At 48.3% G+C, this 7,834-nt stretch overlaps 1 protein-coding gene across 5 annotated transcripts in view; it reads left to right on the top strand.

The window, feature by feature from the left end:
• The window catches only part of slc8a4b (solute carrier family 8 member 4b), a 97,368-nt gene that overhangs the window by 80,821 nt on the left and 8,713 nt on the right, over window positions 1-7,834 (top strand). The window lies entirely within an intron of this gene.

Here is a 7,834-nt window from a genome sequence, read left to right as displayed (position 1 = left end):
ACTGTGGTCATGGTAAATAGTATATACAGTATAAACAAGCCACAGCTGAGAGACTGCTGCTCGTTTGTCCCTGCAGATCCAGTGTTCAGTCACACATCAAACACGATCTCATGCAGGGATCGTTAATAACTCGCACTCACTGCAAACACATGCAAATGAAGCATGTGTGACTGGGAGCTGGAGCTGGAGCGGAGCTGCAGGGGATAAATGATGATCAGGGGAAATATGGAGCTGTGTTTACACTCGTGTGTGTGTGTGTGCGTGCGTGCGTGTGTGCGTGCGTGCATGCATGTGTGTGTGTGCGTGTGTGTGTGTGTGTCAGCTCCTATCTGCTCGCTCTACTTCTGACCCAATCACAGAGGTCGTAGTGCTCACATGCCTTCTCAGCTCAGTCCGACCTTCATGTGGGCGATCACAGTTACTCCTCCTTCCTCCTCTTTCTGGCTTTTGTCTCGCCATCTTTCTCTTCTTATTCTTCATCTATTTCTTTGCGTCTCATCTTCAACCCTTCACTTCTCCTCTTCTGTCAAATCTGTACATCCATCTTCCTGCCTAGATTTACACTTTTTTTTTCTTGCTCCAGTTCTTCTCTCGAGGGATTATAGGACAGTGTGTGTGTGTGCGTGTGTGTGTGTGTGTGTGTGTGTGTGTGTGTGTGTGTGTGTGTGTGTGTTAATGTATGCGTGATGTGATTTGTGACATAACTTAATCCTGCACGACTTGATGCAGTTGGGAGGCATTAGCATGCACATATGTGATCTGAAGACAGACTTCAGCATGTACAGTATATGAGGTGTATAAGGGACTGTGTGTGTGTGTGCGTGTGTGTGCGTGTGTGTGTGTGTGTGTGTGTGTGTGTGTGTGTGGTGGGGGTTGATACTCTTCCTCATGTCTTTCTGGCTTCAGGGTTTCCATGCCAACCATACATCCTCCATATTACCCATCAGTGTTTCAGATTCTGACAGCCTTCCTCCATTCTTCTTCTTCTTCTTCTTCTTCTTTTCGTTCTTCTTCTTCTTCTTCTTCTTCCTCATCGTCGTCTTCTTCTGCTCCACTCGCTCTTCCTCATCTCATCTTCTTCTGCTCTGCTCCGTACTCTCTGGATTTAGAGTACTCCTCTACGTTGCAGTTATTTCTAAACACATTGCGTGTAACACAACCGTCTGCAGGTTCCTCGATGGTCTCTGTGATGTCCTGCTGGCTTCTTACCTCCTCATTATGATTGTCTGAGTCGATCAATCCAGTTTAGTTTTTCAACCCCAGTTTACTCTGAAGCAGCGTCTGTAGCAGCTCCGTCCTGTGAACAGACACCAGCTGTACCAGCAGCTACAGATCAGATCACAGACCTCACAGTTTCAGAGCTGCTCCATGATTTCAGTCTCATGTGGACTCGTGTGGAGTCCTGAGAGGTCAGAGTGTCGTGGAAAGAAATCTTTTCCTGTGAGAACCTTTTGTCAGAGAGCCAGACGGTGTCACCATCTTATTCCAAGTGTCACCAGGTCACGTGTGTCCAGACTATATTTGATTTCCCTCATGAGCCACAGAGAAATCCTCCATCTTCTCTTTTCCTACAGTTTCTCTGCCCTCTCTTCACACCTGGCTCTCACCTCCTTCCTCATCTTCTTGTCCTCCTTGTCCTCCTCCATCGCAGCCTGCTCCTCCTCCTCTCCCGTCTTCTTCTCTCCCCAGACCTCCAATCATCTCCTGAAACCATCCATCTCTTCATCCCACTCACTCACCAGAGATGCAGCTTTATTACTCACACAGCTGGAGACCACTTCACACCAGTGTGTGTGTGTGTGTGTGTGTGTGTGTTCCATGATATCATGAAGAGGTAATATCTCTATAATATCTCTCCCCTGAAGAGCTTCTTATCTCTGTTGGCCTCCCTCAAAGTGTTGTGTTGCCTCCACTCAGAAGAAGAAGAATAGCTGGATGAAGGTTTCCTGTCAGCTGACCTGCTGCAGAGGTGTGTGTGTGTGTGTGTGTGTGTGTGTGTGTGTGTGTGTGTGTGTGTGTGAGAGCTTGCGACAGCGACAGACAGATTCAGACTGACGTATATCATTTGATCGCTGCACATTTTCTCCTTCCTGCACTTTCTGCTGCCGTCTTTAATGTGGAGCTGCATTCACACTTCAGCATGTTGTTGTCAGATTATCAGCATCACGGTTAACTTACATGAAGTCAAAGTTCAAGCAGAGCTGTTTAGTGACCGGCTGCAGTTCTCAGTGCAGTAGTGTGTCTCCCACTGCCAGCAGCAGTCATTACATTTACATTTACATTGAGGACATTTAGCAGACACTTCAGTCCAAAGTGACTTACAGTAAGTTCATTTGTCACAAGAAAGAATCCACATATCACCGGCGATAAAAAGGAAAGACAATTTTCAAGCCCTGGTCTGAGCATCGTAGCTGATATTCATCAAGGATACCTTGAATAAATCTATGATTTGAGTGCTGAGGGTAAGAACACACAGTTGCATTCACTCTTTTTGGGAGGTGCTGGGAGGGAGTCATGCTCTGTGGAGGTGAAGTGTGAACGAGTGAGTCTTGAGTCTTGCTGAACATGGAGAATGACTCTGCTGTGCTGACGTTGGTCGGGAGTTCGTCCTGAGGCTCCAGAACAAAGAAGAGTCGTGACTTCACTGAGCGGGCTTTGTTTGCTCTGTGCTGGCGGTACCAGCCGGCCCGCTGGTGTAGTAGAGCGATGTGGCCTGACCGGTGTCTGGACGTAGACGGTTCTGTTGACGGCCTTGAAGACCGGCACCATCGTCTGGAATCAGATGCGGGCCACAACATGAGGCCGGTGGAGGTGACGGAGGATCGGATCCTGCTGATTGGATCGGGCCACAGCAGTGATGTTGGGGTGCAGCACAGTCTGTCGCTGAGTCTGTCGTTCCTCACAGTCAGTATTATTAGGCAATATATTATTATCAATATTTAAGCTACAAAACTGAACTGAGTCAAACTGTTGTAGCTGCCCCGGCTGATCATCTCTTGTATAGGAGAGGACTGACTCTGTTCTCCTGCAGCAGATAATCACTGCCTCCAACCTCCAAGTGCCTCAGCATCAGTGAAGAGTTTAGAGGAGGTGTGAGAAGACTGTGTGACTCTCCTGACATGACTGCTGTCCTGTTGCCTTCTGTCACAGCAGCAGTCGTCAGGTGAAGCTCTGCTGAAGACACCGTCCTCCTCTTCATCTCGCCATCTTTCTCACTTTCCCTCAAAGCAGGAGTGGAGCGACGGCTCTGCAGCTGGCATTGTTGTTTGAGTTTTACTCTGTTCTGACTATAAACTTTTTATGATCTCACGTTGACTCTGTGCTGGCGTGTGAGGTGGACAGATTTAGAGCTTGTGCCTGAAGCTGAGACGGTAAAACTAAAGTGTGCGTGTAAATCAGCCTCACTCAGGAAAATGAGTTGTTTGCTGCCGCCGTCCTCCTCAGATGCTCTCTCTCCCTCCAGCGGCTGTAAATCAGAGGAAGAAGTGCAGCCAGGAGAAAATGAAGGTGGTGCAGACAGAGGTATAAAAGTCTGTGTGCATTAAGTGATGCAGCGACGTTTCAGCCAATCCAATCACTCCATCATTCACTTCTAGAAGAAACGTTGGAGCCACATACAAACACACGGCTGATTTACAGCCCGCTTGGTTCTGTTGGGCCTTTTCCAATCAACACCACACTTCTGTCCAACCTGTCTGCACTCGGCCTCTTCTTCAGTCTATTTCTGGCGGCTCTGTGCTCAGTGAACAGAGTGTCTGTGTATCTGTGCTTCATGTCAGTCCGCTGACAGACCGGAGCTCCGAGACCTGACGGAGGAGAAGTCTGGGGAGCCGGTGTCAGAAAGTAACAAGGTAGAAATACAGAGAGGAGACGAGACGGGGAGAGCCGAGAGAGGAGTCTCATAATAAACTGCATTTCTGATTATATCCATCAGAATACTGACGAGTTTACAGCCCGTGTTTCCCTGAGATCGTGATTCTGTTTGTCGGTCGGTTGTTGTTTGGATCGCTGGAGCAGCTTCCAGAATAATAATTAGATTTCATGAGCACAGTTTTGTCTTTGTGTCGTGTTTGATCGGGAACTGCTGAGCTTATTAAGGAAAGGTAATGCTGCAGATTCACAGATTGGATCCTACCCAGCAGAGAAGAGAAACAAACAGTCCGGATCTCTCAGGACGAGCTTGGCACAGTTCTGTTGGTTTGAGCCCGAGCAGAGCGTTAAACAGCGACGCCTGCAGCTCCGGTGAACGTAGCTGTGCATCAGAGTGATGAACTACCAGACAACAAGCCCACCGATGGCCCACTTGTGGATTGGTGAATTGGAACAAGGTAATTTTGTGTATTTAAGCAAAACAAACAGTCAACAGTCGTCCAGCAGCTCTGTGAGGCCGGACCTGTAAACCTGCTGTGACATCACCTGTTGCTTTGTGGACTACTGCTCATGATTTGCTGTTGTGGTCGTCACCATCTTGTTTCTCAGAGCCAGGATTAGGATTTGGATTTATCAAAGAATATCTTTACAAAGGGTTAGGGGTTAGGGTTAGGGCTAACCCTAACCCTATATCCAACAGCTGTTGAGATATGATATGTTCACAGTTTTGTCGCTGTGTGTGATGAAGTGTCCTCTTCGTAGCGTCAAATAAACTCACCTGTTGAATTCATACTCCAACAAATGGGGGGCAGCGTATCACCAGAGTAACTGCTAACTGCTGCTTACTGTAGCTGCCATCAGCTAGTAGCAGCTAGCGCTTGTTTCACCTGACTCTGCCTGGATGTGGAGCTCCGGGTCAGTCTGAGTGTTGGTGGCTAGCTGGCTAGCTAGTTAGCATGCTAACTTTAACAGACATCTCTGCGACTGGAAACCTTGATGTCATCAACATTCTTACATATTGTGCCTTTAGCTAAACTAAAGAAGCTGGCAGCTGAAGCCAGACTGTCTTAAACTGTTAGCACCCAAACACCCCATGTGATCTGAGCTGAGCAGGTCTGATTCTTTATATCCATCATGGTCACGTTCACATGTAGAACTGGAGAGTGATGACGGACTGAAACCTCCTGTGACTGTGAGCAGAGTCAGCTGTTTATAGAATGAATGAATGGATGGATGAATTAATAATGAAGAGGGAAAAAAGAATGATGTTTGTGTGAAGAAAGAAGGAAAGAAGAGTTAAAGAGGAGCTGTGAAGAGAAGTGATGGAGCCGGGAGAGAGGGCGCAGATGGGAGCGATGCTACAGCCAGCGCCACCGCTGAATAATGAAAGCACTTCAGTCAGAGTGTGTGTGTGTGTGTGTGTGTGTGTGTGTGTGTGTGTGTGTGTGTGTGTGTGTGTGTGTGTGTGTGTGTGTAGGTTGTCAGCAGGTGTAAATAGGCTAAATTGATGCATGCATATGTTTATGAACGCCTGGCGTGTTTACCAGGAGCGTGTTTTCATTCATGTTGCTGTTGTGTACGTGACACTGTGTGTTTGTGTGTGTGTGTGTTTGTGTGTTTGTGTGTAGTGGGAGATGAGTGCATGCGGGGGCGGCTGGCTGTCTGTTCATACAAACCACAATCTGTGTAATGTGCATGATGTGCAACATGACAGCCATTATGTGCACACGTCCACAGTGTGTGTGTGTGTGTGTGTGTGTGTGTGTGTGTGTGTGTGTGTGTGTGTGTGTGTGTGCACGGCCCTTATAGTAGATTATAGGATTTTGTCTTTGGTTGTGTATGCAACTGCACGTGTGTGTGTGTGTGTGTGTGTGTGTGTGTGTGTGCTCTCGTCCCCCTGAGTGAACTCACTCAGTGTGTATTGAGTCGTAACCCTTCACAGCTCAGTAGAGTCCATGCATTACTCATTCTCCTCTTTCAGCCTCTTTCTGTCTCACCCTCTTTCTTCTTTTCGCCTCCTTCCTTCTCCTCCATCTTCTCTGTTTCCTCCTTCCTCCTGCTGCTCCTCTGCGTCTCCCTTTGTACTGTTACCTTCGTCTTTCGTCCTCCAGTTCCCTGTCAGTCTTCAGCTGACAGTGAGCTGAGCCGTCCTCTTAGTTACCGTTGCTGCACTTGTCAGTGGTTCTGTTCTAACACACTCATGCAGTGTACAGTGATTAAGATGGCAGGTTTGTTATAGAACAATGGCTCCTTTGTTGTAGAGAAAATCAGACAACAGCAGCTGCTAATTTCTATCCAGAAAAGACTGAAATGAGAACTGGCACTGGGCTTTATCACGCAGCTAATTTAGCTAACATACCTCAAAGTGGCCAGAAGCCTTTGACAGTGTTGTGAGCGACAAGTGAAGCCAGTGCAAGAGATCCTTAGTCTTCTACAACACAGCATGGGGCTCATTTTGTAAGTTGTGGTCCAATTTAAACTAAAATGAAGGATATTGCAGAGTTTGCTGTAAGGTGTAGCCACCATGTGACGGATGGTTTGTTACCACGGTGTGTAGGTTACACGTAAATCTCTCTGTGTCCATTTGAAATCAGGATGTTACAGGCAGACGACTGGAAATGATTGAAGAAGTGTTTTCCTCTCTTGTTTCACTTCTGACCAAACAATATCTCCACATCGGCTCCAGCTCTGTTGAGAGTCGAGCGCTCGGCCTGTCGTGATGCTGGAAATAGCAAATCCAGCCAGTTTCATCCGCGGCTGCCGTGACAGTGAGAACAACGCTTCCACTTCTGCACACCTCCATCACTCGTTCACAGCGCTCTCCTCCTCCTGATTCTCTCTGCTGATCCGAAGCCTGTTAGTGGTGGCAGAGTCAACATGGCTGACAGTGAAGCATATGATGACACAAGCAGGTGGAAGTGAACGCTCTCTCCTCCTCGCTGCCTGTCACACACAGACGGAGTGTCCAGATAAAAATTATATTCTCTGGTGACACCGACCAGAACCTGACGTTCTGCACTCAGGATGAGTTCTCACTTTGGGGTTTAATTCATTTCTGCAGACTTTATGTGCCAAAAGATGCAGTGAAACACTTAGTGGCAGAGTGATTCCATGTTGTGGGAGGTGAACCAACCTGAATGTGGTACTGTCAGGTCCTGTTGGGTCCTGTAAGGTCCTGTAAGGTCCTGTTGGGTACTGTCAGGTCCTGTTGGGTCCTGTTGGGTCCTGTAAGGTCCTGTAAGGTCCTGTTGGGTCCTGTTAGGTCCTGTTGGGTCCTGTCAGGTCCTGTTGGGTCCTGTTGGGTCCTGTTAGGTCTTGTTGGGTCCTGTTGGGTCCTGTTAGTTCCTGTTGGGTCCTGTTAGTTCCTGTTGGGTCCTGTCAGGTCCTGTTGGGTCCTGTTAGGTCCTGTTGGGTCCTGTTAGTTCCTGTTGGGTCCTGTTGGGTCCTGTTAGGTCCTGTTAGTTCCTGTTGGGTCCTGTTAGTTCCTGTTGGCTCCTGTTGGGTCCTGTCAGGTCCTGTCGTGTCCTGTTAGGTCCTGTTAGTTCCTGTTAGGTCCTGTTGGGTCCTGTTGGGTCCTGTTAGGTCTTGTTGGGTCCTGTCAGGTCCTGTTAGGTCCTGTTGGGTCCTGTTAGTTCCTGTTGGGTCCTGTTAGTTCCTGTTAGGTCCTGTTGGGTCCTGTTAGTTCCTGTTGGGTCCTGTTGGGTCCTGTTGGCTCCTGTTGGGTCCTGTTAGTTCCTGTTAGGTCCTGTTGGGTCCTGTTAGGTCCTGTTGGGTCCTGTCAGGTCCTGTTGGGTCCTGTTGGGTCCTGTTAGTTCCTGTTAGTTCCTGTTGGGTCCTGTTAGGTCCTGTTGGGTCCTGTTGGGTCCTGTTGGGTTCTGTTAGGTCCTGTTGGGTCCTGTTGGGTCCATCCTCCAGACAGACGGGGGCAGCGTATCACCAGCTGCTGTTAGCTTGTAAGCTAAGC

Source organism: Acanthopagrus latus, chromosome 10, assembly GCF_904848185.1.
Source record: "Acanthopagrus latus isolate v.2019 chromosome 10, fAcaLat1.1, whole genome shotgun sequence".
Classification (NCBI taxonomy): Eukaryota; Metazoa; Chordata; class Actinopteri; order Spariformes; family Sparidae; genus Acanthopagrus; species Acanthopagrus latus.
Note: the sequence above shows the minus strand (reverse complement) of the source record. Positions and strands in the feature narration are given on the sequence as shown.